The sequence below is a fragment of the Lotus japonicus genome, chromosome 1 (assembly GCF_012489685.1).
Source record: "Lotus japonicus ecotype B-129 chromosome 1, LjGifu_v1.2".
NCBI classification, from domain to species: Eukaryota; Viridiplantae; Streptophyta; class Magnoliopsida; order Fabales; family Fabaceae; genus Lotus; species Lotus japonicus.
This window is the reverse complement of record NC_080041.1, coordinates 73,206,390-73,217,528: the sequence shown is the minus strand read 5'-3', so window position 1 is coordinate 73,217,528 and position 11,139 is coordinate 73,206,390. Positions and strand designations below refer to the sequence as shown.

The following is an 11,139-nucleotide window of genomic DNA, read 5'->3' as shown; positions in this document are numbered from 1 at the left end:
TTTTATTGAACATAAAATACAATCGAACCAAATTGAAACAAACAATTTAAATAAAATCTCAATTGAATCCAACAAAAGACCAATATTACAGCAATATAAATCAACAATAAGAAGGCTCAATTATACCATTAGAGTCGTTGTTTGTTCTCCCTCATTGAATTCAAATCCATTGTACCAGTAACAATTTGGAAAATGATTAATAAAGAGAAATGAAAAAATTGTATGCTAATTACGATGCGCATGATACGAAGAATTATAAAATCTAAGATAAAAAATCTAACAAATCATATGTTATGGAATACTTCTTCGTACACGACATTCCGAGTGCAATTAAAAACTACCCCTTTGTCATCCACAATAAGCATCGTCAACAATTTTGGTATGCTAAATCCAGCTACACTGTATTCATGCATCATACATTCTATTTTCTAGGGTAACTTTAAAATTATAAATATGGACGGAATCCGTTCGATCTTCAATTCCAATATATTTTTTATGAAAAGGGTGATTCTTCGAAATCTTTACTGTCTCTACCACTTTCAAACTCATGGCACATGAAAATTGAATGCAACCTTCATTCAAGATCAATATCACAGAACTGGCTCAAGAGATCCTACATATAAAAAAGATACACAATTACATTATAATATGGGATAGAGAAACAAAGATAAACAATGTTGCTGCAATTTTACACATCTGCATTGTCCAATTTCGTCTCAAATACATGTATAAAGTATTAATTAAAAACAGAAGCAAGTTTAACAGGGTATTTGGAAACCATCATCTTGAGGCATAGAAGTTCACATGACAGAAACCTACCTGCACATTTATCTTGCCATATTAACTTTACATTCAATTTTTCTTCAACAATCAAAGCAGCAACTCATCTGTTGACGACATATTATAGGTTCTAGGATCTTTCCCTCTGGCTCTAAAAAGACGGATAGATAATTGAGTTGAATCATTAGTATGTATACCTGTGCCGATGCACGGGGCATATTTCCGAGTATATAATAAATTGTTTTTAATATTTAGAATTATTTATTTTGTATAAATGAAAAATAAATATAAATATAATTTTTTATTTGATTAATTTGTTTATGATACAATAATATAATAAATTGTATGATTTTTGTTTTTTTTTTCTTTTATTTTTGTTTTTCCTATCTCCAAATAAGTCTACAAAATTTATAACTTATAAAATTTCATAGAAAATATGTATTACATATTAAATTACATTTTTTTACACTATATCATTGTGATTTCCTTAACTCTAACCAAATACGGATGGGTATTCAAAATTTAAAGGATGCAATAATAATTCTCCTATATAAAATATTATAGTATATTTATCAAAAAGCAAGAACATTTAATTAAAAATCACAATAAATATATCTAGTGAAAAAACACCACATTCCAGTGAAGCATACTAATTTTTATAGATTTAAAATCCAATCTTTCTAATTGTTAACCACCAAGATAAATAAAAAACACAATAAAAAAATTCCATAATTGACTTATGGTTGGAGAATTTTTTTCACGAAATTACATGACTCCAACATGAGTAACGTGTGTATCATCTTTATGAATTCCAAACTAAACATAATGATTCTCTGTAAGTTTATTCGCTTTGATGAATTTTTTCAACCCCTTCTTCAAGGTGCACTCAGACTCTCTCCTTGGGTTCCAAACCAATTCACAGTAAAATCTCCTGTTTTAAAGATCTCGCAGAACCAAATTGTAATGCTTCTGTATATCTACTCCATTAAAATAGTTAAAAAGTCTAGAAAAAGTTTAAAAATTATATTAAAACATTTTCTATTAGTTTCAACTTGAAGGTATCTGCATGCTAAATGTTACTCTTCGTATCAGCCTTTTTTTATGTAACCTAAACATCAACAAATTTTGATTATATATTTTCAATCCTTGTGTGCCAAATTGTTCTCTCTCTCACTCTCTCATGTATAAAGGACTTGTTATTCCAATAACTTGTTCATTTGGAAGCTGAATTAATCTATGTTGTGAGATTGTTACGCTGATTGGATGCTTAGGAAACTTAAATTTAGCGACTTAATAATTTATTTTACTTTCTCATTGAAAAATCTAAACATAAAAAAATATAAGCTATATATGTTCATTTATTCCAATTGTCGTCAAGATTTCATATTTATATAGATATACACATTTTAACTTATGAAAAAAAATTATAAAATTTCATTGTTTGTTATTTTCAACTTGAAAATATTTGAATATAAATGTTCTTTCCTGTGGAATTTATATTTTCACAATCAAATTAAAATGGTTTTGTATATCTACTCTTAAAATTATTTAAGAGTATTAAAAAATTTTAAAACATTTTCTATTAGTTTAAATTAAAGTATTTTCATGCAAAATGTTCACCATGTAGGAACTTTGTACTATATAATTAATAAATATAGACTAAATATGTTAATTCTTCTTTAATCCCCCGTGGGAGCCCTATATTCACAATCAAATTTACGAAAATTGTATTAAAACATTTTCTATTAGTTTCAACTTGAAAGTGTTTTCATGTAAACTGATCCTCATTTTTTTTTTTACAGCAAAAGGGAATATTATTAATAACAAATGGATCATGAGAACAACCCTCTCATAGATATATAAGTCATTTCAAAATACCCGCCGAAGAAAGAAATACCGTCTAGCGTTGTGCCTCATTAAAACCTCCTTAGGAAAAACTCAATTGGGATAAAAACCTAGGGTAGGAAAAAGAGTATACCAAACGCTGATCCTCATGCTGGATCTTTTTACTATATAATTAATAAATATAGACTAAATATGTTTATTATTCTCTAATTCATTGTGTGACTCCTATATTACCAATCAAATTAAAATACTTATTTATATATATATATATATACTCTTAAATTATTTAAAAAGTATGATAAAATTACTAAATTATTTTTTTTGCTACATCGGAAAATTATAAAATCACTAAATTATAACAAAACATTTTCTATTAGTTTCAACTTGAAAGTATTTTCATGCAAAATGTTCCTTATGTAGAAGCTTTTTACTATATAATTAATAAATATAGATTAAATATGTTTATTTATTCTCTATATCCCTGTGGGAGCCCTATATTTACAATTAAATTATAACACTTATGTATATCTAATCTTAAATTATTTAAGAAGTAATTTAATGAGAGGGCTTGTTCTCATGTTCTTTTAATCATTCAATAATATATTTTATTTACGAAAAAAATTTATTTAAAAAGTATGAGAAAAGTACTAATATTATAACAACATTTTCTATTAGTTTCAACTTGAAAGTATTTTCATGCAAAATGTTTCTTCCCGTAGTAGGTTTTTAACATGTAACTTAAACATAAATAAATATAACTGAAAATGATCTTCCCAATTTTCACAGTTAAATTATAATGCTTCTTTACATATCCCATTAAAATCATTTAAAAAGTATAAAAATAGCATATAGCATAAACTTATGCAGAAATTTTATCGAAAATGTCTGATAGATACTGTGAAAAATAGCGCAACATATTTATCATAGTCTTATATATTTTTACTTCGAAAAATATTTAATTATAACTCCACCATCTGAATTAGCAAAAGAAGATATTTCTTTAAAAATTTTTGACAGAAATAATAATTAAAAGTTCTTTCCGGTCAAAACAGGAAGAAAATTTAAAAAGTGAAAATTAATAAGATTAGAATATTATATAATACTGCAATAATATTTAAAAATCAGAATAATTATTCCTAATTTCCTATGCTGAAATAGTTACAAAACTATCAAATTTTAATTTTTAAGAAGTTTATTTGAAATTAATAAAAAAGCTAGTATTTCAGTTAGAATAAATATTTTACCAGCTGATTAATGTATCAATACGCTCATATACAAACAAAATCTTATTTATATAATTTAATTGAAACTTTTCCTCCTTTAGAGTCGTTTCTCTCGTAACTTGCCTTTTGTTTGCCTATCAATGTAAGAATGTAGATCTTCTAGCCTGATTCACGCCAAATAATTTCTACTCATGTAATGTAAACTCAATCTCAATGCTTATGGGTGTTCTCAATCTCAATGCTTTAATAGATCCGGGTGGTTTGCTTATGGGTGTTCTTAGAGGTTGTAGGAAATATTTGATGTAGTGGCTGAGTATATGCCTGCTTTTGTTGGCTCAACTATTGTACCCACGTTGAGAGGGGTTATTTCCCAACTTTATCTATATTAATATATCTTTTAACTTTTAAAAAAATGTAATGTAAACTACTATAAGGGCACGTGTTTAAATGAATGATAAGGTTATAAGAAATGACTTTCAGTCTTGGTAACCACCCAAAATTATTTAAATGTGCATTTGAATTAGAGATAACTATAAATTATGATTGACCAAAAATATATATTTGAAGAAAAGCTACACTAATATCAACGACAGCCGGTAGAAGCATTTAGTATGCAAGATCTAAAAAGAATCTCAATAAGGTTGACAATATACAAACTTCATAGTAAGCTCCCAAACTTTTCACACTAAATTTAAATAGTGAAACACAACTGTGAGTCTTTGACACTGACCAAAGAGATACTGAGTGATAGACTTTTTTTAAGAAACAAAGTAATGAGATCCAGCACTTTGAAATGGAAATTACATTAAATATTCCAAATCACTATTAAGTTTTGATCTAATATATTCATAGCGGAGCATATGACAAACATGACCATCAAATATTAACTAATTCTATATTAGGTTGGGAAGTTACACAGTGAAACCAAAATACATAGATATATATAACTAATTCTATATATATATATATATATATATATATATATATATAATTCTAAATTTATTTTAAAACTATGGACAGAGCACTTAAATTATTTGAAGATAAATTTTTTTATTGGTTTTAACATGAAAGTGTTTTCATGTAGAATGTTCTGACCTGTACGTGGTGGATTTTTCTATTTTTCTATGTGCAAATACAAATATTCAAAACAAAATTGATATACTAAAATCATTATTTGCCAATTTTTTAGTTGTTAGAATTAAGAGAATAAAAAAATGAGCATTTAACAAAACAAAACCACAATGAATAACACACAACCCGCAAAATTTCACACAACTTTTACATATATTTACTCATAAAATTACTTTTCTATTAGGTTTAACATGATAGTATTTTTCTTGTTAAAATGTTCCTCCTAGTAGAAGAATTTGATTGGTTTTTTTCCCTGTGCGCTGCACGACGAAGTTTACTACTGTATTTGATACATCAATAAATACTTTGATTATTAACAATTTAAGATACTAAAAATAAAAGATATAGATATTCAAAAAAAACATAAATTCAGACACCAATCATAATAACTTTAAATGTAAAAAAATATATACTATATATGTATTAATATTTTCTATCCCTCAAATCAGATATATATATATATATATTAACGTTTTTCAAAATTAAATTACTTAAATGATTAGAGCAAATATTTTAAAATTCTAATGTTTTAATCTCAGCACGACATATTTTCACCATCTAATTGTATAATTTAATATATTTTTACATTTTAAATAGTTTTTCTAATTATGAAAAAAAAGTGCTAACGTTATATAAAAATTAATTTATAATAATTTTATATATTTTATTTAATATGTTCCTTCACGTAGAAGTGGTTTATTTCCTAATTTAAACCTAAGTAAATATAATATATGCTCACATATAAACCCTATATGTAATATTTTAAAAATAATAAAAAATACTTAAATCATAGAAGTGCTTTATTTTCCCATACTCGTGTAATCAATAAAGAAATGGATTGGTATACAACTTGCTCCTCTCCTAGTGATCAGGTTGATTGTAAGTAAATTATGGAGTACACTAAGCATGTTGACAAATACAAAGTTTTGTTCATTTATGGACTCCAAAAAAATCTATCATATAATATTCGGGACCTTCAATTGAGAAGCTATTTTCGCTAAAGAAAAGGAATTTAAGTTTCATCAGTTGTCTGTTATGAATTTTTGTGGAAAAAAGCAAATAAGAAAAAACATTAACAATTTGGGAAAATGAATTTTCTAAATAGAAACATCAATCAAAACACAATTCACTACACAATTATTTTACAAAAATCTGACTAAATGATCTAATTTATTCTTGGAATCAGTACAAATACAATTGAAATCCAGCTCCAACTTCAGCTTCTGCCATCCAACAAAGACTCCTTTACTGCAATGTTAAACCATGTGCACAGCATAAATAGTTCCCTGAAATTATACATCAAATCCATTGTCATTTTCAAGTGCCAAATGTAATCAAACCAGTCAATGAAAGTGGTAGCCAACATATAAGCCATCCTACCACCGTATAACAATTCATGAAGTAAATGAGTTACCATAAGAAATAATGCTTAAAAGAAACAATATGAACTTAAAACTTATTTGAAACTAATTTGGCTGCCCCTTAAGTAAATACGTTACTTAAAGCCCACATTAAACACCCCAGAAAACCAAATGTTCTCAAGTCAGTTAAGCATTCCATAATGAACTCAGAAAAATGTATATTGTGTCAAAACCCATTTTTGAAAGTGACATAAAGTATGTGAAATGTACTATTACAAATTAATATCATGAAAGAATCACTTGCTCCTGCGAATCTAGCACGTTCAATAAGATCAAAACATGAACCTAGCTGATTTAAGAATTTGAGCAAGATATAACCAATATCAACAAACAGTTACTGGTTGTATTGTATATACAGAGTACCCTAAAGACTTTACATATTTAAAAACCAAAACCATAATAGACTATTAAAAAACTACAAATAAATGGAATTGGAGACTGTGTAATCGATGGCAGCCAAGATGGTATACATGTTAAGATTCACAGACAAACAAATTCAGTTAGAAAATCAAGAACCAAACCACAACAGAAAGAGGGTAAACAAAAAGGGACACCATTCAAGGATCTATATAGTATGGATTCACATATAATTGCAGCCAGGAGAGTGTACAGGTTAATATTACAAAAATGCAGAAATAGCATATAGTAAAAACACCATTCTACCTTTATTCTTTGAACTTTTCTAGACTCTGAACAAAGAAACATCGAGTACTCCCAATCATCACGGAAATCAGAGAGGCGTAACTGCCATAACAGGGAAAAAATAGTTATAAACAAAGGGCCATGTGAAGGGGGGGACAGGAAGCATTTACTAAAAGATTGACAAATAGAAAGCATTTACTAAATGAGAGTATGTGGGAAAAAAAAAAGGAGAAATGAGTGGCAGAATAGAAAACTACCTCTTGAAGTCTTCCACAAAAAGCATAATAGTGAAGATGATTAGGAAGTGGGGTTCTTGGTGGCATAGACAACTATATACCTGTATGAAGGGACAATATGAGTTTGGGGAGACAATAAACGAAAACACTGAAAACATATATACTCATTTTAGAGACAATAAATTCTGTTAGAACTTGGATCCTAAGGAAAATACTTCAACTTCAAAAAATTATTTTGCTTTCCAAAAATTACAAAACAAAATGAAAATGTAGCCAATTTCAACTACCATCAAGTTATACATGAGCGAAAATTGTAGGAGAAGAAGATTTTGAGTACTGATGCCACAAAAAAAGGCTCAAAACCCCATTGGAAGATTTCAGAAGCAAGATCTCCAATCTGTGAGCCTCATGAAATCCCTAAACCTAAAACAACACCTGAAACATAATTTTAAGTGTGTGGCATCAATAATTGAAAATAGATAGTCAAAGAAAAATTCCAGCACACTTTTTTCTTCGTCTGAAGACTATGAGAATGAGTACATCATAGGTTAGTTACACTTCCAACCTCATGTAATAAAAATTAATGATAATTAAAAATGCCTTCAAGAAATATGGAACTAAAATGTCCTAGGATAGCCATGATCAAATTTCAAAATCATAGGGAGCCCAGTCAAGCTACTTGACTTGTAAAAAAAAATTGCAGAACCCAGCGCAAAAGCTGAACAGTACAATAAGAGTAGCAAGTAGCAACATGTAACATAAACAATCATTTTAGTAACGAAAAACAGAAGAACCAGCAATTGAATTCATTATACTCACAAACCTCATGATGAAAACTCCGGAAAATTCTCTCCGCCTAGTGTGACTTAAGCATTCAGACTTAAGTAATCATTATGCTTCTTACCAAGTCAAATTACAAAGGCATAATAAAACAATTTCACACTTCAGCTGCAAAACCTCTTTTTTCACCATTGCTTCCAGCTTATCCCAATCTTTTGTACTTGACCTTGATGATCGGTAAGCTGGCCAGGGTAAGTAGATCATTCAAAAAGAACTGCATAAATATACATTGGGAGTAAGATTACCACCAAAATAATAATAAGAACATGAAGGTAAAAGTAGACATGGACATCCTCATAGACATTGCTTGAAGTAGATTTTTCGGAATATTATTTAGATATTGAGTCTTCACAATGTAGATTGACAATGGAAGTCTTCTCCAACATCCAAATTTCTTTGATGCTGAACAAAAGATAAAGATAAAAGAGGCAAAATGAGTGCAACTTATACTATCATTCAGTGAAAATTTAAAAACTACCATTTTGGACCTGCATAAAACGGATATATGCTTATAAAGATTGGTGAAGAGTAAGAATATTAAGTTTAGTTAGAAAAACATTTTATCGTAATAGGTACAATTCTAATCAAAAGTCCAAACACAAAAGATCTCATGACAACAGCGAGGACAAAAATGCATTTGAGTATAAAGAGGAAGTTTAACCATCATAATCATTTTCAAACAAATAGAGATTTTGCAGTCAAGAAATTATGTATAGAAGACTTAGCTCAAATGGTCATTGACTGCCTGATCAGGAGTGTATACATGTATACATTTTTTCCCAAATAGATGGGGACATGGTACAGTGAAGATTGCTTGTATTGTTCCAACAATTTTAGAAATCTTTGAGAGCATGCTGTGTGAAGGAACCTCATAGCCCAGCCAAGTATCACATTCACAACCTGGATACAACAGAACCAATAATGGTAAGCATGGAAGATTCTAACATGTTGAAATAGAAATAACTTGAAAGTGTGTTTAGAAACTCTGCCATATAGAAACACATAAGTAAATGCCTTACATAGCGGCCCAATCGCAACAAAATCATAATAAGAATAGAGAGGGTTATATGAAATCTGGACATACCTTTGTAAAAAGAAATCAGATGCAGAATCAACACTCGTAGAGTTATCAAACTGACTTTCCCTGTATTAGGTTCTTGAAGAAATCTGTCTGAAATGCATGAAACCAACCATTAGAATAAGGAGGTTGAAACAGCGGCGTCAAGGTTGAAATTGAGGAAGAAGAAAGCTTTGGTTAGAGCTGGGAGCGGATGAGGAGGACGGAGGAATCAAGGGTTTAGGCGTGAGAGAGTGGAGGGTGGCGGCGGCGGCGCTTGCCTGCTGTGATGTGTTAACTCTGTTTATTTGGGGCGGTCTCTAATTCGTAAGTCGTAACTCGTAACATATAGCATTGTTGCTTTTTAAATGGGAGACTAACATTTTTGGTGTTTTCTTCCTTAGCCCAAGAAAATTTACATTCTCTTCTTTGCCACTATTGGTCAGTATAGGAGGTGAGTGGGAATGAACACAACTAATTGGACAATACCGGTGGCAGTGGTGGACGGTTGTATGGGAACTGAAGAGAGAAGCATTGGAGATAGAGAGATTCATAAATGAAATTGGCTTCAGTTTGAATGGGCTTCGATTAAGGTTAAAAATCATGGAATATAAGCATCATTTATTTCACATGGTGTTTACCGTTCCTACTTCCAATGCAATCTGAAGGGAGAGGAGTATGGATTGGATTCAATGAGGGGAGATAGTGAGAGAGAAAATAAAAGGAGTTGTTATTTTTGAAAACAGAAAAGAAAAGTTATTTTGTTTTGAAAATAAAAACAGAGTAATTATTTTTTGAAACTAAAAATAGAGTAATTATTGATTTCAAATAATGTTGCATGTGGTTGGTATTTAAAAACAGATACCGTATTAATGATTTCAAATAAATAAATAAATAAAGATTTTAAATAATAATTTATATTTAGTTAATATCTATTATGTTTTTATTTGAAAAAAGTTATAATAAAATATGAGATATTGTAAAAATGTATAAATATTGTAAAAATTTATAAGTGTATGCAATCAATTGGTATTCATAATTGAGGGAAATTTTCAAAAAAAGGAATTGCAATCGGTTGGTATCCATAAGAATTGATTGATAAAAATAATTTAAAAATTGTGGAATATGCCTCATGTACCGTTCCTATCTGAATGGAGATGAGTAGGAATTTAATGAGGGGAGATAGAAGGAGAGAGAGTTGGTGGGAGAAAGAAGAGGGGGAAAGAAATCAGAGGACGGAGAGAGAGAAAAAAGAGGAATGAGAGTTAATTGCACGTATATAGATATATATTGGAAAGAGAAAAGAAATGGAAGGAGAGTTAATTGCACATAGAAAACATATAGTATTAAACACTCAGAATAAATAGTTGAGAAGACCGAGTAAATGAGGGAGAGAAAAAAGGATGGAGATAGTGAGGGAAGAGAGATAAAATGGAGAAATCCATTCAAAGGAGGCTAAGTAATTTAAAAAATTTCGAATATTAATGAAAAATGGTCTAGATACATAATATGTTTTTCAACAACATGAGAAAAGGGAGTAAAAAGAGAGATAAAATGAATGGAAATTAGTGATAATTGTATATTGAAATTTGTCCATCATTAAACACTTATAATAATGTTGTGCTTTGGTCGAGATAATGAGTTAGGATCAAATTAATGCAGATAGTGGGATATGATGGAGAATGAAGGATGGAAGAATAAAAATGAATATAATAATCCTCAAGGGACACGTGTCGAGTTGTGGTGCGAAGGGGAGGGAATAAAATATTGTAAAATATTCTGGAGCTGAGGTTTTTGATAATGGCATGCTTAGAATGTTACTGCTTTAATATATATATTGATAAAGATATGTGGTATAAAAAAACATAAATAAATAGTTGTGGAAAACTGAAAATACATTAATGATAGAAAGAAATAAAAAAAAAAATATCTGAAGGACAGCTGTGGAAATTAAATAAAATTTT

The 11,139-nt window shown here is 29.1% G+C and overlaps 1 long non-coding RNA gene across 2 annotated transcripts; it reads right to left on the bottom strand.

Moving 5' to 3' along the window:
• Positions 1-6,058: 6,058 nt before the first annotated feature.
• On the bottom strand, positions 6,059-9,759 carry LOC130748011 (uncharacterized). 2 transcript variants are annotated; one of them, XR_009022570.1, is made up of 6 exons: positions 9,203-9,759; positions 8,102-9,018; positions 7,566-7,713; positions 7,300-7,379; positions 7,064-7,144; positions 6,059-6,265 (listed from the first exon to the last, which is right to left on the bottom strand). It is a non-coding gene; the product is annotated as an uncharacterized LOC130748011 (long non-coding RNA). The 2 variants fall into 2 exon arrangements; XR_009022571.1 differs by lacking the exon at positions 7,566-7,713 and having other exon boundaries at positions 9,203-9,755.
• Positions 9,760-11,139: the final 1,380 nt, after the last annotated feature.